Consider the following 26,666-nt stretch of genomic DNA (forward strand, 5'->3'; position numbering starts at 1 on the left):
ATCCATAGATCCTAGTATCATGTGGAGATCTGACAACATTCTTACTTTTAAAAAGATTAAGAAGCCAGACTCAAAAGTATTTGATATTAAAGCTATTTTCTACACAATTTGTTTTGAGAAACTTTCAGATAGGACCTTTGTTCAAAGATAGTCCCCGACCCAGGTGTTTTGAAATTTCACCCTCAGACTTTCTAGTTGCTTTAAACAAACCCAGCATTTTGAGAGCAATTGTATTTAAGAGGCTGCACACTTCCTTTACATGGTCAAAATATATGCAGCATGATGTAAGATTTTGTTTCTGAACAATTTAGGCTGTTATTATATGACCTATTTTCATATTTTTTAAAGAATTTGTATGTGCAAGGGAACATGTGTATTTTATTTTCCTCCCACTACCCCAATATTTAATGACAATATTTAATTGACAATCTCACATTTTGCAAGAAATAAAGAACCAACATTTTGTCAAGTGGGTTACAAATCAATACTGTAAAATCTTACTAAATTCTATAACATCCTAAAGGTATAGATGTTAATATTCTCGTTTTCACAAATAAAGAGAAAGAAACTTAGAAGCTGTCTGGCCAAAGGTCCTTTGGGCTAAGTGGCCGAGTCAACACTTGACCCCAGAGTTCTGAAGCCCTTCATCTTTCTACTATAATTTAAGACAGGCATCAGGTATGAGCCAAATCTGGCCCACCATCTATTTTTGTATGACCTGCAATGTAAAGATGATTTTTACATCTTTACATACTTGTAATGGCTAAATGACCACGTGCATAATATCTGCAATTCTTTTCTCTTGATCCACGCAGTCTAAAATGTTTACTATCTAGCTTTTTATAGGAAAAGCTTGCCAACTCCCGATTTAGACTCCCAAGATTTAGCTCCCAAGAGCTTTTCACAGCACTGCCATTAGGAATATTTATGCAAATCACACATGTAATGTAAGACTTTCCAGAAGATATATTTTAAAGGTAAAAAGAAATAGATGACAATAGAAAAGTACAATGAAACTAAAACCTGGCTCTTTGAAAAGATAAAATTGGTAAACCATTAGCCAGACTCATCAAGAAAAAAAGGTTGTTGTTGCTGTTGTTGTTGTTCGGTCGCTAAGTCGTGTCCAACTCTCTGTGACTCCACGGACTGCAGAACCCCAGGCTCTTCTGTCCTCCACTATCTCCCAATGTTTGCTAAAATTCATGTCTATTAAGTTGGTGAGAAAAAAAGGGAGAGGTCCCAAATCAATAAAATTAGGAATGAAGAAGGAGTTCAATCAACACCACAGAAATACATAAGGACTATAAGAGACTGCTATGAACAACTAGATGACAAGAAAATGAACAACCTAGAAGAAATGGACAAATTCTTAGAAAGGACAATCTCCCCAAATGGAACCAGGAAGAAATAGAAAACACCAACAGACCAATCACAAGCACTGAAATTGAATTAGTAATTTAAAAACTCCCAAAAACCGAAGTCCAAGACCTGATGGCTTCACAGGCTTCACAAATATTTGGAGAAGAGTTAACCTATCCTTCTCAAATTATTTCAAGAAACTGCAGAGGAAGGAACATTTTCAAACTCGTGCTATGAGGCCAGTATCATCCTGATACCAAAACCAAAGAAGCCATAAGAAAGAAAAGTACAGGTCAATAACACTGACGAGCATAGATGTAAAAATCTTCAACAAAATATTAGAAAATTCAATCTAATGATACATTAAACAGATCATACACCATGACCAAGTGGAATTTATCCCAGAGATTCAAGGATTTTTTAATATCTACAAATCAATCAGTGTGACTGATGTATTACATCAACAGATTGAATAATAAAAACATATGACCATCTCAACAGATGCAGAGAAAGTTTTTCACAAAATTCAACATCTATTTATGATAAAAAAAAAAACTCTCCAGAAAGTGGACATAAAAGGAACATATCTCAACATTATTGAGGCCATATATACGACAAACCCACAGCTAACATCATACTCAATGATGAAAAGCTGAGATTAATTTTAATAATATATTTAATTTGATCTGATGGCTCCAAAATGCAATCACCATAACAATGCAATTTCAACATGCAATCAACATAAAAAACAATAAGACATTTTATAATTATTTTCATAATAAATCTTTGCTATCTAGTGCGTATTTCACTCGGGGTAATGGCACCCCACTCCAGTACTCTTGCCTGGAAAATCCCATGGATGAAGGAGCCTGGTAGGCTGCAGTCCATGGGGTCGCTAAGAGTCTGATACAACTGAGTGACTTCACTTTCAGTTTTCACTTTCATGCATTGGAGAAGGAAATGTCAACCCACTCCAGTGTTCTTGCCTGGAGAATCCCAGGGACGGGGGAGCCTGGTGGGCTGCTGTCTATGGGGTCGCACAGAGTCGGACACAACTGAAGTGACTTAGCAGTAGCAGTGTATTTCACTCTTAGAGCACATTTCAATGTAGGCTAGCCACGTTTAACATATTTAGGGTCCACGCCAGCCAGTGATAACTACATTGGACCACAGAGGTCCAGAGGTGGATAGCATTTTGTCCTCACCACTCCTCTTTTTCTCATTAAGGATGTTTCATTAGTTTATCCATTAAAAATTTAGCCCCAAAGAGGGGCCACACTTAACATTAGAACATCTATGCTAGCACACTATTGTCACATTCTCCCCAAAGGCAAATGTTCCTGTTATTATTCTTTTTGTGGCAACTTTCACTGATATTAAATGGATCTTTTTAACATTAACTTGATATTTAAGTTTTTTTTAATAGTCAATCTAGGCTATAATTTGTGCTTGAGATAAGATGTATAAAGCTTATCCAACCACTTTTCAGGTCTTTATCCTGTTTCAATTTCTTTGTAGCCGTCACTGTTTAGTCACGTGAATGTGTGTTATGAAATCTCTTTGTGTGTTGTTTGTCTGTCCACCATTAACATGTAAACCTCACAGCTGCAAGGATCTGTAAGATCTTGTCTGCTTCTATATTTCAAGGGCCTAGAACAGTAGCAGACATATAATATTTGTTTAAAAAAACATGTATCAGTGGACAAAGAGGATAAAATGATTTACATATATAAGTCAAGATAAACAGAAAATGTCTCTGAAAAGAGCAATACAGTAAAAGGCAATAGCACCCAGTATGAATTGGTTTACTCAATCGATTTGGGTAAAACATGGGATTCATTGAACAGGAAAGGAAAGAACCTTGAAAGCAGAGGGGAAAGGAAAACTGATTTTGGTGGATATTTGCTTGGTAACTTTTTTTCTAGAGCTAACTAGCCAAATAAGTTACAATTGTAAAAGATTCTAAAAATACCATTGGTCTCTCATTTTTATGGATGGCTGCATCTAACTTTAATTAGACTAACAATATTTTCTACCACTGCTTCCTTCAGTGGCATACTAGGTGAGTGAGAGGAGAGTCCTGTTTTTCAGTTTATTATACACACCAGCTATTTCTCTTCCTAAAATTTCTACCAGCACTACATAGTGAAGTTAGACTAGCAAAATGGAAGTTACATTTAAATACCCAGGAGAAAAGCCTTGAGAAAACTTTATGAAACAAAAACTTTAGTTTTCATTATATCCACCAGGCCTCCAGGTTCACCTAAGATTCCCCAAGATCCTCAGAGACCTTTTAAATGCAGTAAAATGTCTGTCTCAGGTAAAACTGGCAACACTTTAGAACAAAGGTTTCATAAGTGGTGGTTTATAAGGCATGTAGGATTTGAAAAGTACATTTCTTCTTGTCTTGAAGATATGTCTTATTAAGATGGCATACCCCCTTGGAGGCAATATTACTTTTTCAATAGTCAAGCTTGCAATAACACTATTTCTTTTGAGGAAGGCTGGGGTATTTTTATAGAGAATAGAGTGATGTTATGTGAACAAATATTATTTCAGGATATTGTAGATTTGCAGGTAGAAAGAGCTGGTCAGATTTTCAGTGCAAAGCCGGGCCGAGAGTGAGTGAAAGAAAACCATCAGCCCACAGACAGCAACATTCTGTGTGAAAGTCTCTTGAAAATGTTGCTGATGTCAAAACTAAACCTCCTCACTTTAACATTTCCTTCAGGATTTTCCACACTGCTGCTGCTGCTGCTAAGTCGCTTCAGTCGTGTCCGACCCTGTGCGACCCCATAGATGGCAGCCCACCAGACTCCCCCATCCCTGGGATTCTCCAGGCAAGAACACTGGAGTGGGTTGCCATTCCACACTACAGATATACGTTAAAATTTTTCTAAAACAAGAGATATTAATCACATAATAAGTAAAACTTACCACTACCATAGACTCACTGTATCTAGAGAAGCATAGAGGCTTTTAATAATTTATGAAGCTAAATTATATATGTATATATGCATGAAAGTGTTTATTCATCTGAAGTTCCTATTCAAAATAAAACTTTGAATACTAAACCATAATTAATTGATGTGTATATTATTTATATATATATTATATTATGCATATACATGAACAGAACAATAAATATTTATGTACATATACATTGTAAACAACCACTACTATTGCTGAACAATTCTAATGTTCTTTTGTCTTGGGGATTTGTCTTTTTTTATAGACTTCCCTGATAGTTCAGTTGGTAAAGAATCCGCTTGCAATGTGGGAGACCTGGGTTCAATCCCTGGGTTGGGAAGATCCCCTGGAGAAGGGAAAGGCTACCCACTCCAGTATTCTACCCTAGAGAATCCCATGGACTGTATAGTCCATGCAGTCCATAGGGTCGCAAAGAGTCAGATACAACTGAGCGACTTTCACTTCACTTCACTTTGTCTTTTTGGCCATGCCTTGTGGCTCACGGGATCTTAGTTCCCCAAGGAGGGACTGAATCAGGGCCACAGCAGTGAAAGCACCAAGTCTTAATCACCTGACCACCAGGGAATTCCCTTTTCTAAATGTGGAAGTGATTGATTTTCTGATTAGTCTATGGTCTTTTAAAATCCCAAGTCATTTCACAGGTATTCTATACCCTTTGGGCTTCCATGGTGGCTCAGACTGTAAAGAATCTGCCTACAATGAAAGAGACCTGGGTTTGACCCAGAGTTGGGAAAATCAGATACCTTGGAAAAGGGAATGGTTACCCACTTCAGTATTCTTGCCTGGAGAATTCCATGGACAGAGGAGTCTGGTGGGCTACAGTCCATGGGGTCACATAGCTAAGTGACTAACACTTTCACTTTCTACATCCTAGACCAGGCTCTTGGCCCCTTGGTGTGTCTAATTCCAATAAATATCTCCACTTCATTTCAGTGACTCCTTGGACCTTTCCAGGCATTGGAATTTTCCATCTTAGGAGTCTTAACTCCAAATTTTTAGTATTATAGCATAACTGGAATGCATATAATTCATCAGGAAACTATGCAGCTCATTTCTGTATTTCATTGCTGCTAAATATTTCAAGAAACTTTTTTTGTTTTCTTATCTCTTAAGTGAGGCTCCAACTTACAAACCCCTGTCTTGTCAGCACCTTCCATTTCCTCCTACTTTTCTCCTTCCATTTATCCATACCTAAAAACCTAGGAAAGCCACTCACTCTCCTGAACTATACTGATACTGCTGTGCATATCTGGAGGAAAGCACAGAAACTGGGTGATTCATCCCATCGAGACTTTTAGGATCTAAAGCCATCTGGGTACCCTCTATTGGCCAGTCCAAGTTGTCCATGACTGGCTCCATTTTTCAGTATCCTGAATGTCACTCTAATCATTCATCTCATCTTTAAGTACCTTGACTGCCAATCTCACTCTTAGCATGATGCTCCCTGATTTACAAACAGAATAGAACTGTCACATAATGCTCTCAACTTCTTGCCATTCACTTACTAATATGCTAGCATTTGACTATGTCTATGCAACTTTACCTCTGATATTTTCTATGCAAAGTGAATTGCTTTGTCTATGTGCTAAGACCTTTCATTTTTCACTTTCTATGACATGACTTTACATCTCTTTTTCCTTACCCATTGGCCCCATATCCTTCAACATATCTATGTATGCCTATTTCATCTCTTAATAACAATGTTGCCTTTATCTTGCTCTAAACCTAGGTACTCATTTGTTTTTTCAACAAAGATTTATTGAAAATCTGTAATGTGCTAGACATTGGCCTCTTACTAACCTTTTCTTCAACCGTGCCTTCAAAGGTCGGGCTGTCTTATTTACCTTCCCTTGCATCCAGTCATTTGTACATCAACCCCTAAAACTATATTTTTATCCCCACCACACCACTGGAACAGTTTTGACAAAGGTAATCAATTCACTGAACACATTTCAATTAGTCTGTTACATGTTTTATTGCATTTGACACTATCCACCACTCATTTTTCAACATCAAGGACAATCTCTGTTCTCTTTCTAATTCTCTCTTCACTCCTTCTCAAGTTCAAGTCTCAAGCTCCAGTACTTCTTAGACGCTAATGTTACCCTGATCTTTGTTCTCCATACTTTTTCTCTTCACCATAAGCAAAACTTTTGTACCATATGTGATTAGGATTTCCCAAACTATGGCTCCATCTAGGAGCTATCTCCTGAGTTCCAGGTGTACATTTTCACTGTTACTGTATTCAAACTGAAAACTAACATTGTCTACTTTTTTCCCCCTATTTTGCTTGATGTCCAGTTAGAAATTTGGGACTTTCTTTTACTTTGAATTTACACTATTTCTATGAAGAATGAGGCAACAATTTCTGTGGATTCTCGTACCTAAACTGTATCTTGAATCCTTTCTCTAATCTCTATCTTCACTTCTTTGCTTTATATTTACTCGTCACTTGGCTCCTAAGCTACTTCAATAGCCTCATAATTGGTCCCTCTACCACCCATGTAGCTCTTCTTAATCCAAATTCTATACTGTTACAAGATAAATATTTTTAAAGTATAAATCTAAATGTAATACTTCTCTGAAAGACCTTCAAAACAAAATAAAAATTCTTTATCATTTTTTATTCATTCACTTACTCAATATTTATGAATAGTTACGAACTGGAAAATGAACCAGGGCCCATATATGCAGTGACAAAAAACTTACCTGGTCTCAGTGGAGTTTACATTCTAGACCCTATAAAACTCTCCACTCTGACGTTCCCCACAAAATCCAACCCAGCTTTAATTTTCCAAAAATATAACTAGAATAAAACAAAACAGAAATTTTGGTGTTCAAGACAGCCTAGTCATGAGTTGAATCATTGAACATCATGGGAATACAAAGAAATAGCCTGAGGAATGACTTATATTTGTCAAGGGAAGAAGGTAGAGTGTTCACAGAGAGATGGAACTATGTGAAGGTAAGGATGATAAGTCACATTCTGTGATGAATTTATCTTAAAATCTGCTAAGACTTGGGATGTATGAGAATTCTTCAAAATTGATGTTGTTCTTTTGTACAATGAGTACTTATATGTATACTTTGCAGCTTAGCATGTAGATCACAAAATCCAGCCCCACATACATATTACTATATCAACAACAATCATTCTTTATCTTTTCATGAGGGTAAAAAGCTATCTTGAATAAAACATTAAACTAAGTCCTTCAAACAGCTATTCATCTAAACCCTTCTTTCAAAAACTACAGGACCTGGTTCACCATTGCAAAATTCAAGACAGAACAAAAAATAACTAGGTACCAATCCTTCTAGCCTTAGAAAACTCTGTTTGTATCAGTTACTGACATCAGGCACCTTCAATACTTCATTATAGAAAGTATTCATTTCTGTGCAATCTCTGTCAAAGTGTTCAGTTCTTTCTTTAGGATAAAATACAAATAATACTGAATCTCATGCAAGTCTCTAAGCTCATTCATTATGTCTGAAGGACCTGAGATTGGTCTGGGGCTAGGTTGGGGGTCGGGGGACATCCTTAGAAAGAAGTACAGGCTGTTGTGACCACAGATATTCTATGTATCTCTCCCCCATGGTGCATCCAAGGACAGAAAGTAGATTTTCTATGACTGTCTGCATTAAAGAATAAATGCTGCCTTTTATTATAGAATATAGATTAGACAGATGATGATGATGAAGATGAATGGCTAGATAGATAGACATATAGAGAGACATAGGAAGAAAGGGAGGAAGGATGGCAAAATGAAAATGTCAGTATTTCTTCTATGGAAGCTTATAAGGACATTATCACTTTCTGTTACTTTTATTTATATATTTAAAGCAACTTCATAATTTTTAATAAGGCTATAAACTTCCTGCCCAGTTTTTCAAGTGTCTTTGGTTTTCAATGGGTCATTAAAAAGTTACTTTGGCTTTAATTAAATAAACAAAGTACTCATTGTATTCTTACATGAACCTCCAGGATTTTCAATTAGTTATTTATGCATTAAGCTTGACTGAACTGCTTACACTAATATGCTTTTATCATTTTGCCAGAAATAAACATGTGACTGGTTTATAGGATGACAGGATGCCTCCGACTTTCATACGTCTCCTGTCATTGGCATTCTGAATGTAGGTACAAGTTTCACTGCTCAGTAAACACCATTAATCTGCAGCTTATGCAAATCAGAAACCTATTACTTTAACTGTTTTAATAAGCAATGAAATCAGGGCTATTGTTAGCCCACTTATCTTGAAGAGATGTACTCTGTAACAGCAAAATATTATTCGGCTATTATGAATGGTATTGCTGTTACTACATTAATAAAATATTACATGATATGGAGAGATTTCTGGATTAAAGTAAGATTACATCTGAGACAATTTTATTTTTCAACAATAGTGGTAAATAGGTTACATTGATAATGTCAGAAATACTTCATTTATTTAATGCCATACTGTTTCTAGTGTACAAAAAATAAATTTATTTATCTTTCATTTTTTCCTCCTTACCTCCGATTCCTTTCATTTTGGGGGTGGACAGGGAAAGAAAAGATGGAAGGAAAGCTTGAGTTAATTGTTCTTTGGAGGATAACAGAAAGAAAGTATTGCATACAATAAAGACATTGGGCCATCAAGAGATTTCAAATGCAGTATTACAAAAATAACACGATTTCCTGAGATCCAAAACATTTATATTCTTTCACTAATGAAGACTGTAACCTCAAGAGATATTGGACAAATGCTCGTGTGTGGGCTACAGATCCCTAGAGACTCAAGACCCTCAATAAATTATTGTCATTGAAAACAAAAGGATTTCTCTCACTCCGAATAACATGGTAGATATTTGGTTTATGGAAGTATGTGCTTCAGGCCTGCTTTTATGTGAGGCATTGAGTCTCACTCTGCTGATGTTTACTGTTTCTGGAATAGCACCTAGAATATGGAGTGAATTTACTGAAAAATTAATTCAGATTAAGTTTCAGGTCCTCTAAATTGCATGGGTCCCTTCCAAAGCTCTTACTGCAATGTATACTTGCTATGATACATTGTATTTTGATATTCTTTACTTAAGGACAAAATTGCATGTGCTTTAGGCACCACAAACCTGGATCCACTTCTTCTATCTATATATTTATGTTAATTTTTTCAGTTTTATTGAGATATAATTCATATACAACACTGTATAAGTTTAAGGCATATAGCATAGTGACTTCAGTTACATATATTGTGAAGTGGTTACCATAATAATCTTAGTTAACAGCCATTAGCTCACATTAATAAAAAAATCCTTGTGATGAGAAGTCATAGTATTTACTCTCTTAACATCTTTCAAATATATCATACAGAAGTTTTAGCTATAGTTATCCTATTGTGTTCAATATATTACATACCTAGTACTTACATATCTTATAATTGAAAGTTTTCACCTTTCTCTGTCTTCATCCAATTAATTCTCCCTACCCACATTCCTCATCTCTGATGAACACAAATCTTTTTCTATGTGTTCTCAGTCACTAAGATGTGTCCAGCTGTTTCTAACCCCATGGACTGTAGCCTGCCAGGCTCCTCTGTCCATGGGATTTCACAGGTGAGAATACTAGAGTGGGTAGCTATTTCCTTCTCCAGGAGATCTTCCCAACTCAGGAATCGAAACACGTCTCCTGCATTGTAGGTGGATTCTTTCACCACTAAGTCACAAGGGAAGCCCCTTTTCCCCTATGAGTTTCCTTTTTTTCTTTTTTAGATTCCACCTATCAGTGAGATCATACTGTTTATCATATTGTGTGTATCTTTCTCTGCCTGACTTGTTTCACTTAGCATAATGCCCTCAAGTTCATCCATGTTTCTGCAAATAGCAGACTTTCCTTCTTGTATATGCATATAACTTCTTTATTCATTCATCCATTGATGGTTACTCTGGTTATTCCCATGTCTTGGCTGTAATATACAATGCTGATATATGCACAAGAGTTCAAATATCTTCCCATGTTAATGTTTTTCTTTCCTTTGGATATATTCCCAGAAGTGGAATTGCTGAATCATACAGTAGTTTTATTTTTAATATTTTGAGGAGCCCCCCACCCATACTGTTTTCTGTAGTGGCTGTACCAATTTACAGTCTCACCAACAGTGCACAAGGATTTCCTTTTCTTTACTTTCTCACTGGCATTTTTATATGTTGTCTTTTTGATGCCAGGCACCTCTAATGAGGTAATATCTCATTGTGGTTTTGATTTGCGTTTCCCTAATGATTAGTGATGCTGGGCACCTTTTCATGGTAGGCATTTGTATATCTTCTTTGGCAAAATGGCTATTCAAGTCTTTTGCTTATTTTTCAATAGTGGATCTAACTTTTAGAGTCAATAAATCTCTGGTGTTTAATTAAATGGACATATTAACAAAAGAAGAAACCAGGCAATCATTGCTTGAAGATAGTATTTCATCTATACTCTACCTCACTTACAGATAATCAAGGTACATATGGAATCTTTTTCTAGGAAAATATGTCATATTTAAAATTATCTAGCTCTAAACTTCTTTTACTTATATATAACCTCCTGGATTACTTCCCACATATTCACTCAATCTGATACATCCCCAACCCACTTATCTCTTAGAGAGTGATAGGCTGAAAACTTTTCTTACATTCTTAGTTATCTGTTCCCTTTTTAATTAATTTCTTCCCCGCTCAGCCTTGTTCCCATGGTCAGCAATTTTAGGAACATTATGGAGACATTTTTGGCCCCTCTATTAAGTCAGCCACCTGACCTGCCTCTTGAGAAACCTATATGCAGGTCAGGAAGCAACAGTTAGAACTGGACATGGAACAACAGACTGGTTCCAAATAGCAAAAGGAATACGTCAAGGCTGTATATTGGTCACCCTGCTTATTTAACTTATATGCAGAGTATATCATGAAAAACGCTGGGCTGGAAGAAGTACAGCTGGAATCAAGATTGCCAGGAGAAATATCAGTAACCTCAGATATGCAGATGGCACCACCCTTATGGCAAAAAACAAAGAAGAACTAAAGAGTCTCTCGATGAAAGTGAAAGAGGAGAGTGAAAAAGTTAGCTTAAGGCTCAACATTCAGAAAACTAAGATCATGGCATCTGGTCCCATCAGTTCATGGGAAATAGATGGGGAAACAGTGGAAACAGTGTCAGACTTTTTTGGGGGGTGCTCCAAAATCACTGCAGATGGTGATTGCAGCCATGAAATTAAAAGACGCTTACTCCTTGGAAGGAAAGTTATGACCAACCTAGATAGCATATTCAAAAGCAGAGACATTACTTTTCCACAAAGGTCCATCTAGTCAAGGCTATGGTTTTTCCAGTGGTCATGTATGGATGTGTGAGTTGGACTGTGAAGAAAGCTGAGCACCAAAGAATTGATGCTTTTGAACTATGGTGTTGGAGAAGACTCTTGAGGGTCCCTTGGACTTCAAGGAGATCCAACCAGTCCATTCTAAAGGAGGTAAGTCCTGGGTGTTCTTTGGAAGGACTGAAGCTAAAGCTGAAACTCCAGTACTTTGGCCACCTGATGTGAAGAGTTGACTCATTGGAAAAGACTCACATGCTGGGAGGGATTGGGGGCAGGAGGAAAAGGCGATGACAGGATGAGATGGCTGGATGGCATCACTGACTCGATGAACATGAGTTTGGATGAACTCTGGGAGTTGGTGATGGACAGGGAGGCCTGGCATGCTGCAATTCATGGGGTCGCAAAGAGTCGGACACGACTGAATGACTTGAACTGAACTGAACTGATTAAGTCAACATTAGGTGGTGGCTGAGTCTTATTGAAGAAAACTATTAAATGATATTGAAAATGTCTTAAATGCTAATATACCCTTTTATCCATACCTTGTTGACCCCCTAGTTAGCCCTTTAAGTCCCCTGCATATGAACATGTTCAGTTTCAGTAGCAAGTTCATAAGTCCAATGGTTCATAAATCCAACAAAATTAGCCTAGGTACCCAACCAACACAATCGACTATATAGTACTGCATTGTAATAGGTTTATAATACTTTTCAGACAAATAATACATAAAAAACAAACAAGCACAAAAAATTAAAAAAAAAAACATTTTAAATCTTACAGTACAGTACCTTGAAAAGGACAATACTATCAGCTACATTACCACTGCCTTTACACTTGCTTCCAGACATCCTGGGCTTGAAATAAAGATACTGTATTACTGTACTCTGTACAGTAAGGTACATAGAGCATAACCACTTATAGAGGATGCATGCACATGACAATGTATGCTAGATGAACTAACTTATGTAATTGGACATGCAAATGTAAGTTCACATCTTTGAAAGTTTGCAGCTTGAAGGTTCGTATGTAGGCAACTTACTATATTCTAAATCTTTTCCAAATGTTTGAGATTCCAGAATCCTCCACTTACCCCTCACTCTCAGCTCTTGTTTCCTCCTCTCCCTTTACAATAGGTACATATAGCACTTTGAATAGAAAAGAATACAAGATCCATAAATGAAAGTTGAAATTACTGAGTCTATGTTCTCTTGAAAGTAAAGTCTTCAATACACAAATCATAAATGGCACTGGCTATGGAAAAAATAAAATAAAAACAGAAATGCCATTATCATCTTACTGGGATTAATTAATACCATCCCCACAAAGAAGTGTCTTTTGGTTAAATTGAAAAGAAATGTTAAGGTTACAGGTCACTAAAATATTACCAGAGATTACTTTTAACGAACTTAATCCTAAGTGAGTATTTACAATGTTCTTCATAGAAGTACCTAAATTATTACTAACTTTTATGGCTTTGAATTTCAGAGTATATTTTATATAGTATTGTTATTAGGTATATATTTATGTGTTCATGGCATTTCTATATAAATTTAAGTCCTCAGTAAGAGATTCAGTGCTGATGTCAGTAACGGATTGGAAAACAGTAAAACACAGGCACTAAACTTCTAATGGGAACTTTAATTTTAGAAAACCAGTAAAAATTTTGTATTTCATTTAAGTAGACAGGAACCTCATTAAAACTGTCATGTACTTCTTCGCTTTTCACACACTGAAGGTATAAAAAATGTTTTGCTATAAAAAAGCACAGCTGCTAATTAGAAAGGACTTTAATTAACAGATCTACTTAGAAAAAGGTAAACACATTGCATTTCACAAATTTGAGACTTTTGTTGCCATATTTGATGCATACTAAATATTTTGTCAATTACAGACTAACTGATGCAAGATATTTCCATATGGATCATTTGTATAATACTAGCTAACATGTATTAAGCTTCTTGCTAGTGTCAGATATTATTCTCAGGGCTTTATTTGTATTTTCCAAGCTAATCAAGGAAATATTGCTTGATCTTCATCTTGTAGATAAGCAAACTGAGGCTCAGAGAGGTTAAATAACTTAATCATGGTCACACTGAGCTAGGTTTATGATACATGATTCAAGATATACGATTGTATCTTGATATATGATTCAAGAGTTAGTTCTCTTCACCTGCTGTCTGTGAGCAAATATGCAGAATTTATTCTGAAATTTGTATTGTCATAAGTCAAGGATGTTACTGGAGTCCCTTACATCATATGTAATATAGAAAAGATCATTATGACTAATTGTCTCATCACAGAAATCTCAGTAGTTGATTAGATTTTATTGGCAGCAAGACCTAGTGTAAAGCTCAAAACATCTGGAATCAAACAGTTTCAGGATTCAAAGTTCACTTGTCAGTCAATAGCTGAGTAACTGTAGGCAAGTTCCTTATCTTTTCTGAATTTTAATCATATTACTTGTGAAATACGGAAAATAATGCCTCCTTCTCAAGTTTTGCATAATTACAGATACAAGCTATAGACATAAATAGTGTTTCTGGATATGTATGTGTTACCTCATGACCTAAAAGCAGATAAAGAATTTTTCACCATTTTGAAAGAATACTTAGAATGATCTTTTTTAAAATAGAGTATACATTATATCCTTGTAACTCATTATATCTTAATGCTTCCAGTTCTGAAGTAACCAGGACCCTTCTTCCTCTTTCTGAAAGAGGATTAAACCTAGAAAAAATAGTCAAAACAGTAATAAAATTATTGATACAAGTTCTATGGTGAAATAAACAAAAAGAAAAATGAAATATCCTCATGCCAGAAGTGAAGGAACCTGGAAAATCAGGCCTCTTCTTAAATGATGGACTTCAAGATTTTGGCTGTCTTGCTCAGGAAAGTGGCAGGAAATTGTTATCTTAAATTTATACAATTGATGGTTATGAATCAAATACTTACTATCAACATGAGGAGGGAATCCCAAGCCATGAAATCAATGTAAATTCTGCAATAGTGATTAAAGAACCCTCCTGCCAATGCAAGAGATGTAAGAGACATGGGTTCGATCCATGGGTCGGAAAGATTCCCCAGAGGAGGGCATAGCAACCCACTCCAGTATTCTTGCCTGGAGAATCCTATGGACAGAGGAGCCTGGAGGGCTACATTCCATAGGGTCACAAAGAGTTGGACACAACTGAAGTGACCTAGCATGAACACAAGCATGCACGTATAGCTGTCCTGAAACAAAGAACCCCTGGGTTTCAGAGCAGAAGCAAGAGTTAAACAGGAAAGGTTGGAGAATGGGAGCACACAACATTCCCACAGAGGAGAGTCTCTGCTGAGTGTGGGCTCACAGTGAAAATCTATAAAGCAAGTGAAAAATATTCTCCCCAGAAGGAAAGACAGCAGACACTAATTAATAATTTCTGAATCTTTATCTAGAAAAAACTTTTTAAAAATGCACCATGGAAATGCATTCCAATATAAATTCAATTCAGGTCAGTTCAGTCGCTCAGTAGTGTCCGACTCTTTCCGACCCCATGAATTGCAGCACCCCAGGCCTCCCTGTCCATAACCAACTCCTGGAGTTCACCCAAACCATTGTCCTTCAAGTCAGTGATGCCATCCAGCCATCTCATCCTCTGTCGTCCCCTTCTCCTCCTGCCCTCAATCTTTCCTAGCACCAGGGACTTTTCCCATGAGTCAGCTCTTCACATCAGGTGGCCGAAGTATTGGAGTTTCAGTCTCAACATCAGTCCTTCCAAAGAACACCCAGGACTGATCTCCTTCAGAATGGACTGGTTGGATCTCCTTGCAGTCCAAGGGACTCTCAAGAGTCTTCTCCAACACCACAGCTCAAAAGCATCAATTCTTTGGCACAGACAAATATTATTTGATTCCTCTTAGTTTCTTGGTACCTAACTACAAGGTAGCTAGAACAGTCAGATTCAGAGATTTAGAAGGTGGGGAAAGGGGATTGGGGTCTTAGTGTTTATCAGAGACAGAGTTTCAGTTTAGCAAGGTGAAAAATTTGGGAGATGGATGATGGTGAGAGTTGCACAATAGTGTGAATGTACTTAGTGCCACTGAGCTGTAGTTAAATATTATGGTTAAAATAGTATATCTTATATTTTGTGATTTTTACCACAATTAAAAAAAAATTGTTTTTAAATGCACCATGAGGACTTCCCTAGCAATCCAGTGGTTAAAACTGCTTCCACTGCAGGGGACGTGGGTTCAATCCCTGGTTGGGGAACTAAGATCCTATATGCTGTACAGTACAGCCAAAAGATTAAAAAAAAAAAAAAAAAAGGCAAATTCTAGTTACAAATTCTAGAGATAGTTACAAATTCTAGAGACTGAGAAGTCCCATAGTAGGTCATCCAGAAGTTGGAGACCCAAGGAAGGCCAGTGGTGTAGTCTGAAAGCCAGAGATCTGATGGGGTAGATTCCAGTGTGAGTCTGAAGGCCTGAGAATCAGAAGTACAGAGGGAAGAAGGAAGATTAAATTTCAGTTCAAGCAGTCAGGCAGAGAGAGAGCAAATCTTCCCTTTCCTCACCTTTTTGTTCTCTTAAAATTCTCAACAGATTGAATGATGCCCGTTCACAGTGCAGCGGGCAATGCACTTTACTCAGCCTATCAAATGAATTGTTAATCTTCTCTGGAAACGTCCTTATAAATACCCCTAGAAATAATGCTTAACCAGATATTTAAGCATCTCAAGATCCACTCAAGTTGGCACATAAAATTAACTATCACGGTGTCACAAGTACTTCACTCATCTTAATGTCCTTTGATTCTTAGGACTAATAGTTTCTGTTAAAATATGATTTCAAAGAGGGAACTAAGAATAAGACACTGTACAGAAGAAATACTAAGGTTTTTTAAGAAAAAAAAAGAAAAAAACAGTCGATAGCTTATTAACAGCATCTATAAAATCTTCCAAATCATAATGCTTAGTCATTAAGATTTGGGTCCCCCTGTGACTCACAGTCACAAGAGAGTGCATTTTAATTCCACATGAAACAAATGCTCGTAAATAATTCATACTTTTAAAATGAAATGTCCATGATACCTCTGACATTTCAAAAAAGCTAAACCATTCTTATCTTTCTTAAGTGAACTGTGTAAAATATTGGCAATTCAGGAGTTATAAGATGTTTAACTATGAATTTATAATCCAACATTCACCAAAATCTTACTTAGGACATTTGGATAGGGTAGATTTTAGGATATATTATCCTGTAGTATTTTCATTTCTCTTTGTACTGTGTCAACTCTAAATAAAGCAGTGTCTCTAAACCTCACTGAAAGAAACTTTGACTTCAATAAAATAAAGTTTAATGACAAATTGCCAGTTTTTACAATATAACAATATAAAAGATCATTCTAGACTATCTACACCTTTTGAAAACTGATATTTGAATCTTTTATTCTCTAAATTGATCATGTGTGTGTGCTTAGTCACTCAGTCAAGTCCAACTCTTTGCCATCTCATGGACTTTAGCCCAACAGGCTCCATGAAATTTTCCAGAAAAGAATATTGGCATGAGTTGCCACTTCCTCCTCCAAGGGATCTTCCCTACCCAGGAATCGAACCTGCATCTCCTCTGTCTCCTGCATTGACAGGCAAATTCTTTACCATTTAGCCACCTGGGAAGCCTCCTTGGTCAAAATCTCTTATTTAAAGATTCACATGAAGAACCCAGAGTCACAAGACAAGAAAGAGAATCTTTAAATAAGAGAATTTGACCAAGAGAGATTCATTTAGTTTTCATTTCCTGGTTTATTTTTTTAATTTTCACACTAAAATTTTCTTAGATCATTAATAATTAAGATCAGACATAATAGCTGAAGAGCTGGTGGACATTGTGCATATATGCCTTTGTCATCACTCTTCTCTATTAAAAAGAGAATAAACTAATTGACAACCAAACAAGGAAACACATAGTGTCACTAAACAAAGTCAAACTGTTAACAAAAAATAACACCTCACTGCTAGCATTTTGAATATTTAAATATTTACATATTCCTTTTCCTAACACAAATTTGCATACGTAGTATAGAGCTAGAATGAAAATTCAAAATGTGGAACTCAAATCTTTCAAAACAGAAATAAAATACAATTAATGAATGATACCTACAGGTTTTTCCCCTCTCATGTGTTGTCAGCATGCCAGTATCTCTCAACAGTCTAGGATTCAACTGGGATGCAGAAAGAGGCAAATTCAAGTAGATTAAATCTTTGACAGTTCCTGTCCGGTGTTATATTCTTTTAATAGAGCTTCAAGAGGCAGCAGGCACACACAATGCATGCCATGTATGATAGATAGAAAGTGGAGGTTTGCTTACCTAATGCTTGACAATGAGGAGCAACACCTCCTCTGGCATTACGAATTTGAGCACTGACAGCCAGGGCAGGTACAACCCACCTGCAGATTGTCAAGCCAAGCACAGATTTAATTCTCATCCATCATCAGAAACACAGTTTCTCTGAAAAACGTGAATGCATCTCGTTTTGTTAACACATGATGCGTTTGATAGAATCTGTGGAGGTTTTTCTTCCTCATATATAAAAGCCAGTTGTCAATTTAAATTCAACAACTATTTGGATGTGTTTCTGATGCTAGGCATTGTTTCAAGCACTAAAAGGATATATTATTGAGTTCCTGCCTTCCTAGAACTTTTAGTCAGGGACTGGGTTAGGATGGAGTTAAAGCAGTGCTAAGATATAAGACAGAACCATTTGCCATCACTTCATGGCAAATAGATGGGAAAAAGTGGAAACGGTGTCAGATTTTATTTTCTTGGACTCCAAAATCACTCCAGACAGTGACCGTAGCCATGAAATTAAAAGATGCTTGCTCCTTGGAAAAAAGCCATGACAAACCTAGACAGCATATTCAAAAGCAGAGACAACACTTTGCCAAAAAGGGTCTGTGTAGTTGGAAGTTATGGTTTTTCCAGTAGTCATATACAGATGTGAGAGCTGGACCATAAAGAAGGCTGAGTACTGAAGAATTGATGCTTTTAAATTGTGGTGCTGGAGAAGACTCTTGAGAGTCCATTGGACTGCAAGAAGATCAAACCAGCCAATCCTAAAGGGAAATCAACCCTGGATATTCATTGGAAGGACTGATGCTGAAACTCCAATATTTTGGCCACCTGATGCAAAGAGCCTACTCATTGGAAAAGATCTCAATGCTGGGGAAGATTGAGGGCAGGAGGAGAAGTGGGTGACAGAGGATGAGATGGTTGGATGTCATCACTGACTCAATGGACATGAATTTGAGCAAACTCTGGGAAACAGTGAAGGACAGGGAAGCCTGGCATGCTGCAGTCCCTGGGGTTGCAGAGTCAGACACAACTTACTGATTGAACAACAACGGCAACAAAGCAAATGCAAATATCACTAAGATACAAGACAGAACATAACTGATTTTAAAAGAATGTGGGTTCATCTCTAGTTAAGGCAATGAAGAAAATCTTCTTAGAGGTTATCTTTATGTGGTACACAGCAATAGCTTTGCATTTTAAAAGATGTAATCATTTTACACTTAAGTACATATTTTCTCTCAAAAAAAAATCACTTAAGGGAGGTTACTGACTCCATCTTACAAAGAGAGAAAACATATTCAATGAAATAAAGCAAGAATAAAGTTAGAAAGTTGTACAAATTATATGAAGACTGTGACTCCAAATTCTGCATTGCTTGAAAAATGTCATTGGTTCCTCTAGCATGGATTTGGAATCCCTGATCTGGGGTGTTGATAGAAACTAGAATATAGAAATGAGACTGATGGAGGCTGAATACTGAAATATAAGGGTGGGTATGAGGCCAAAGGAGAGAATATAAATAAAAAGAGAAGGAAAATGAGGAAACAAGCTTGGAACAAGATTTATATTCAACAAGAGTGAAAATAGTAGGGCAGGAAATACAGAGTCATGAAAGAATTTGGGGACAGAAAGAGGGAGCATCACAAGAAAAATCAGTAAGCTATCAGCGAGAAACTGCTGCATCCCCAATGTCACCACAATATCTTGAATATATTCTAAATAATCATTAGTTCAAAGAAAGCATGACCCTGACCCACCTACACTGACTTTCTCTTTCAGATCAGATCAGATCAGATCAGTCGCTCAGTCCTGTCCAAATCTTTGTGACCCCATGAATTGCAGCATGCCAGGCCTCCCTGTCCATCACCAACTCCTGGAGTTCACTCAGACTCACGTCCATCTAGTCAGTGATGCCATCCAGCCCTCTCATCCTCTGTTGTCCCCTTCTCCTCCTGCCCCCAATCCCTCACAGCATCAGAGTCTTTTCCAATGAGTCAACTCTTCGCATGAGGTGGCCAAAGTACTGGAGTTTCAGCTTCAGCATCATTCCCTCCAAAGAAATCCCAGGGCTGATCTCCTTCAGAATGGACTGGTTGAATCTTCTTGCAGTCCAAGGGACCCTCAAGAGTCTTCTCCAACACCACAGTTCAAAAGCATCAATTCTTCGGTGCTCAGCCTTCTTCACAGTCCAACTCTCACATCCATACATGACCACAGGAAAAACCATAGCCTGGACTAGATGAACCTTTGTTGGCAAAGTAATGTCTCTGCTTTTCAATATGCTATCTAGGTTGGTCATAACTTTCCTTCCAAGGAGTAAGTGTCTTTTAATTTCATGGCTGCAGTCACCATCTGCAGTGATTTTGGAGCCCAGAAAAATAAAGTCTGACACTGTTTCCAGTGTTTCCCCATCTATTTCCCATGAAGTGGTGGGACCAGATGCCATGATCTTCATTTTCTGAATGTTGAGCTTTAAGCCAACTTTTTCACTCTCCACTTTCACTTTCATCAAGAGGCTTTTGAGTTCCTCTTCACTTTCTGCCATAAGGGTGGTGTCATCTGCATATCTGAGGTTATTGATATTTCTCCCGGCAATCTTGACTTTCTCTTTACTATTTGAACTTAAAACCTTGATCTGAAACACAAAATTTTGGCCTTAATTTTATCCTTTTAACTCATGGCAACTGTACATTCTCCTTATACACAAAATGTTGCTCATTCCAAATCATGATCTCAAGCATTTTGGCAGTTGTAGCCATATTTACCCCATAGCCCTGCACCTACACCTAGTCTGAAGACATTTTGACCTTACTTGCTCTCTTTCCACCTTATCCCAACTAATAGGCAAACAAATGTTATGTTGGCAAAGGGAAATACATTGTGTATTTAAAAATAAAAATGCTAAATATTATTAGCTCATTAAATTTTCCAGTGTTTGCATGAATCTCAGCAATAGATGCAACTTGGGCTCAAGATGGGATGGGACCCCTCTCCAGTATATTGGCTTAGTGTACTATTGTACACTCTTACTGTAGACATTACATAAATACTATTCTTTCATCTTCATTCTCTCATCAAATGATCAAATCATCATAAAAATGAATTAGTCTAAGTCGTTTCTAGTATCTCACCTAAACTTTTCAGCCATCATATGTCTAGGCTTAAACTGTGCAGAAAGAAATGAACTCAAATAACCTTCCACACCTCACCTCCCCAGTAAACCTACCACATCTGCATAGTGTCTGGCACATGGAAGGCACTTAGTATCTGTTTGATGAATGAAGGAATGTGCAAATACCTCCCTATCTATCTACAACTTCAGATTCAAGGAACATGAAAGCATAGAAGTGTAAAAAAAGAAAAATGGAAGGCAGTAATGATTAATTCAAGTTGCATGGTGCCCACACGCTCAATGCAGAAGAGAATGTGACAGTTGTACATGCTCCCAACATACATGGTGGTAAGAAAATTATGTGAGTTATTAAAGTTATTTAGTTATAAAACTGAGGTGGAGAAATATTTTAAACCAAACATTTGAATTTTTTCTTTGTACATAAATAGTTGAACCCAACCCAACAGTCAAACCCAGTTTAATTTTTGACCTTCAACTTTTATTAAAAAGCACTTTTCTCATAGGCAGCCCCACATAAATACCTGAAAAGAGAGACTTAGGCTCCAGTTCACCAGATTTGTCTTCCCTACAGTACCTTTTACTTTATTTCCCTTTCAACTGAAATCCACAAAACCATATTGCCTTGTTTCATAGCTAGAAAGTTAGAGTGAGACCACTTAAAGTGTATGCACCATAGTTTGTTATAAGAATTAAAGACAATAAAAATATTGGAAATTCAAGACAGTATTAATTTTCTTGTTTTAGGCTGCTTTACCCACGAATCTAGAGGGACTATTTTGAATATCTATTCAAGCATACATAGTTTAATTTTATCAAGTTATTTGTTGCTTCAATGCAAGAGGTGACTCAAACATGTTATTGAATGAACATCATATCTTTTCAAATTTACTTTGAGCTTTAAAATGGATATTTAGGGTACTTGTGGAAAATGAACAGTCTTGCCTTTAAAGTAAAATAGATATCATAGACTACTAGGGGGCTTCCCAGGCGGCACTAGTGGTAAAGAACCCACCTCTCAATGCAGGAGACTTAAGAGACATGGGTTTAATTCCTGGGTTGGGAAGATCCTCTGGAAGAGGACATGGCAACCCACACTAGTATTCTTCCTGGAGAATCCCATGGACAGAGGAACATTTCAGGCTGCAGGGTCACACAGAGTCAGACATGACTAAAACAACTTAGCAGCAGTAGCAGCAGACACCAAGCGGCTTCTCAGCTGCAATGGTAAAGAATCTGCCCGCCAATGCAGGAGGCACAAGAGACGTGGGTTCAATTATGGGTTGGGAAGACCCTCTGGAGGAGGAAATGGCAACCCACTCCAGTTTTCTTGCCTGGAAAATCTCATGGACAGAAGAGCCTGGCAGGCTATGGTCCATGGTGTTGCAAAGAGTCAGACACAATTGAGAGCACACACAAACACAGGAAAAATGTATAACCAGCAGGATTAGAAAGAGAACACCTTTAGAACATGTGACAGAAATCCATACACTATACTTGAAATTTAAAATCCAGAAGCGTTCTCAGAGGCAAACACAAGATGGGGGAGAATTGACTGTTAAGCCATTGAATACTGTAGAAGTGTCATGCAGCTGTCAGTGTGTGGTAGAAATGTGGAAATCAGAGGTCAAGGTCAACAGTTTAATAAATGAATACTGTGAGCTGGTTAATAACTAAAGGATAAGCTTGATTTTAGAAGATAAAATTATGTGCTATGGCTACTAGTATCCAGGTAGTGAAGAGAAATGTTATCAGGTCCAAACATGTAAAAAATATTTTCAATCTTCCCCCAAGTATATATGATTATTTCCCCAATAATTTTGGTATTTTAAAATTTTTTTATTAAAGAATAAATGTGTATTAAGCAAGCAATTTTCTGATGTGTTATTTGATTTACCAAAGGGACCTACTCCCTAAGAAGGATGAGCTTCTGGATTGTAGACATTCAGGCTCCTCTCTTCATGGAATTCTCCAGACAGGAATACTGGAGTGGGTAGACATTCGCTTCTCCAGGGGATCTTCCCAACCCAGGGATTGAATCCACAGCACTTGAGCCTTACCACTTGAGCCACTTGGAAATCCCAGAGCTATCCTAAAGCAATATTGCAGGCAGATTCTTTACCATCTGAGCCACTAACCTAATCACAATTAATAATTATTTTCCCAATGACCATCATTTTCACATTCAGTCATTAAGAACCTATTATAGACTGAATGTTTGTATGCCCGTCAAATTCATATGTTGAAATTCTAACCTTCGGGGTGAGGATATTGGGAAATGAGACCTTGGGAAAAAATTAGGTTAAGATAAGATTGTGAGGGTGGGGGCTTCATACATGGGATTAGTGTCTTTATAATCAGGATAGTTTGTCCTCTCTGCTATGTGGACATGAGAAGATACAGTGAGATGACTGTCTGCAAACTAGGAAGAGGGTCCTCATCAAACACCAGATATACTTTGATCATGGACTTGATCTTGGACTTCCCAGCCTCCAGAACTGAGAATCAGATGTTTTGTTGTTTGAGCCACCCAGTCTATGCTATTTTTGTTATTATAACAGCCCAATCTAAGACAGAGCTTTTGTTCCCCTAAGGACAAGATCATCCTCAGGTAAAATCACAACCACATTTCAAAGATCATTCTCCCTTGAGAACATACCAAGGCCCAGTTTATCTCCTAAGGGACTTCATAACACTGTATGTTTTGATGATGTTCTTAAAGATATTATGTCCATAAGTAACATAAAATCAAATGCAAACATTTTCTATATTAATATTTTCTGTTGTTTTTTAGTGGCTAAATTGTGCCTGACTCTTTTGCAACCCCATGGACTGTAGCCTGCCAGGCACCACTGTCCATGGGATTTTCCATGCTAGAATACTGGAGTAGATTATCATTTCCTTCTCCAGGGGATCTTCTAACCCAGTGATGGAACACACATCTCCTGCATTGGCTGGTGGATTCTTTACCACTAAGCCATTAGAGAAGCCCATTAATATTTTTAGCCCATAGAATAAATTCCAAACTAAGAACCTAATACTTAACAACTCCCATTCTCTGATCCCAAACTACTTTTCTAGCACATTCCTTAGTCTCTATGCACAATAAGACCTAAGCATTCCTTCCTTGTCATGTGTATTTTGGGTCTCAAAAATGCATTCCCTGGTAGAATGACCAACCTTTCCAGTATGCCTTGGAGTGACAGTGTTTCTAGAATGTGGGAGTTTCAGTGCTAAAATGAAGAGAGTCCCAGATTTGGATCGGATCGGATCAGTCACTCAGTTGTGTCCGACTCTTTGCGACCCCATGAATCGCAGCACACCAGGCCTCCCTGTCCATCACCAACTCCTGGAGTTCACCCAGACTCACATCCATCGAGTCAGTGATGCCATCCAGCCATCTCATCCTCTGTCGTCCCCTTCTCCTCCTGCCCCCAATCCCTCCCAGCATCAGAGTCTTTTCCAATGAGTCAACTCTTTGTATTGTTAACCTACCTCCAAGGATGATTTTAAATGCCATTTTCATGGTGAGTCTCTTTGTTTCATGATGCAATCTCACTATCATCTTCTATTCTCATCTTATTTTTTTTAATAAATTGGCATTTTATTTTTATTTATTTTTGGCTATACTGCTGGGCTTATGGGATCTTAGCTCCCTGACTAAAGATCAAAACTGTGCCCCCTGCAGTGAAAGAGCAGAATCTTATTCACTAGACCACCAGGGAATTCCCTATCCTCAACTTATAACACAATGTAAACTTTTCCTCTGGTATTCAGTTCTCCTTGTTCTTATCTGAAAACCCTAATGAATTTACTTTACAGGTCTTGTTATTCACACCTTCTGATCATTTTTGTACAGAGATATTTTTAATTTTCTTCTTTCTTTTTTTGGCTAACAATGCTGAGATTCTTGCTAAAAAGCACTGCAAAGATACTTTTAGTTCTTGTTCCAGATGATTGACCAGGTACACATATTTATGTTTTTGCTTTTTCTGTAGACTCACTTAAAAATCACAAAAGACATATCCAGAAGAAAAACACATCTCCCAAAGCACTGGATAACTGCAGCGGTTTTCAGAAGCATCAGTGGAGCAGAAACACTGAGAAATGTTTGGAAGATAAAGAATAAGTTTGTATGCAAACACAGAAGCTCCACACCTGTGAGAGTAGACCACTGAAAATCAGAAGAAAAGACTGTGGTCATAGAACAGGTTTTGGAAACAGGGTGGGCCCCACAAAGCCATTGTAGAGTAGTTGATTACCAAAGAGTAGTTAGACTAATTGTAAGAGCGTCTAAACGCTTTTTTTAGCTCTCAGACTAAAGGCAGAGAAAAACTCTTATTCAGACACATCTTCTACATAGAACAGATAAGATGAGCCCTGGGGGTAGGAAAAATAGTTACTCGGTAAGTAGGTATCTTCCCAAGAGGAGCTTCCATCTCTCATTTACATTGCCCATCCTTGCATCTTGTATACTTTTCCAATACATCACTTAACATGTTAAGTATAGCTATTTTTAATTCCCTGCTTGATAATCCCAACCAACATCTAAGTCTGGTTCTGATGAAATTTTTGTCTCTTCAGAGAGATTTCTTTTGCTTTTTAACATGTCTTACAATTTTTTTTTTTTTTTTGAAAACTGGACATGTTGTATCAGGTAGTCGGAACTGAATTAAATATTCCTTGAGTGTGAGGACTTATATTAATCTTGCTGAGAGGGAAGACTGTTTTAATTTTTTTCAGCTATAGATATCAAAGGTTTCAAGTTCTTCTAGTGTCCTCATTTTGTCTCCCTTACTGTCTTTGGAATTACCTAAGAACTGCTTCTTAAATAGAGTCTGTGCCCTGAAGCTCTTTAAGCTGCAATTCACTGTTCTTACACTGGAGCCCTGCAGGCGTGGTAGTGTGATACTTTCTATCATTTTCTGATTAAATTCCAGTCTTCTGGCGAGTCTGAGTCTCAGTTTTGGGACTATCACAAATGTTTCTCTGGTGATATAGTATTTTCCCCTGCCTCCTACCCGCTTTTTGGACTGCAGATTTACCAACCTACTTCCATGAAGTATTGTCCCTGTTAACTATTTTCCCCCTAAGTGGATATAGGAAAGTCAGAGTGGGCTGGAGTGGGGAGGAATTGCCTGTCTTCAGCTGAGATAAGGTGTCAGAACTGAGTTTTGTGGATGTCTTTTTAACTGGATGAGAAGTCTGTTACTCTTCTCTTTACCCTGCCAGAGCAATGAGGGTCTTTTCCTCAGATCCTCATAGAAAGAACCTGATAGGGCTCCTGGAAGAAAAACTCATAAAAAAAAACTGACCTTCTTAAGACCTCAGCTCATAAGAGCTGAATCTCTGAATCAATATCACATTTGCCCACGCTCAGCCTCTAGTAAATTCACTGAAATTATCATTTGCATGTTCCCACCAGCTTATAGCTCCAGCAAATTACAATGCAGGTAAATAAATGTTTATCTCTCTCTCTCTCCACCCCTCTCTTTCTATCCTTACCTCTCTGAACGTATCTATTTC

The sequence above is a fragment of the Bubalus bubalis genome, chromosome 2 (assembly GCF_019923935.1).
Source record: "Bubalus bubalis isolate 160015118507 breed Murrah chromosome 2, NDDB_SH_1, whole genome shotgun sequence".
Classification (NCBI taxonomy): domain Eukaryota; kingdom Metazoa; phylum Chordata; class Mammalia; order Artiodactyla; family Bovidae; genus Bubalus; species Bubalus bubalis.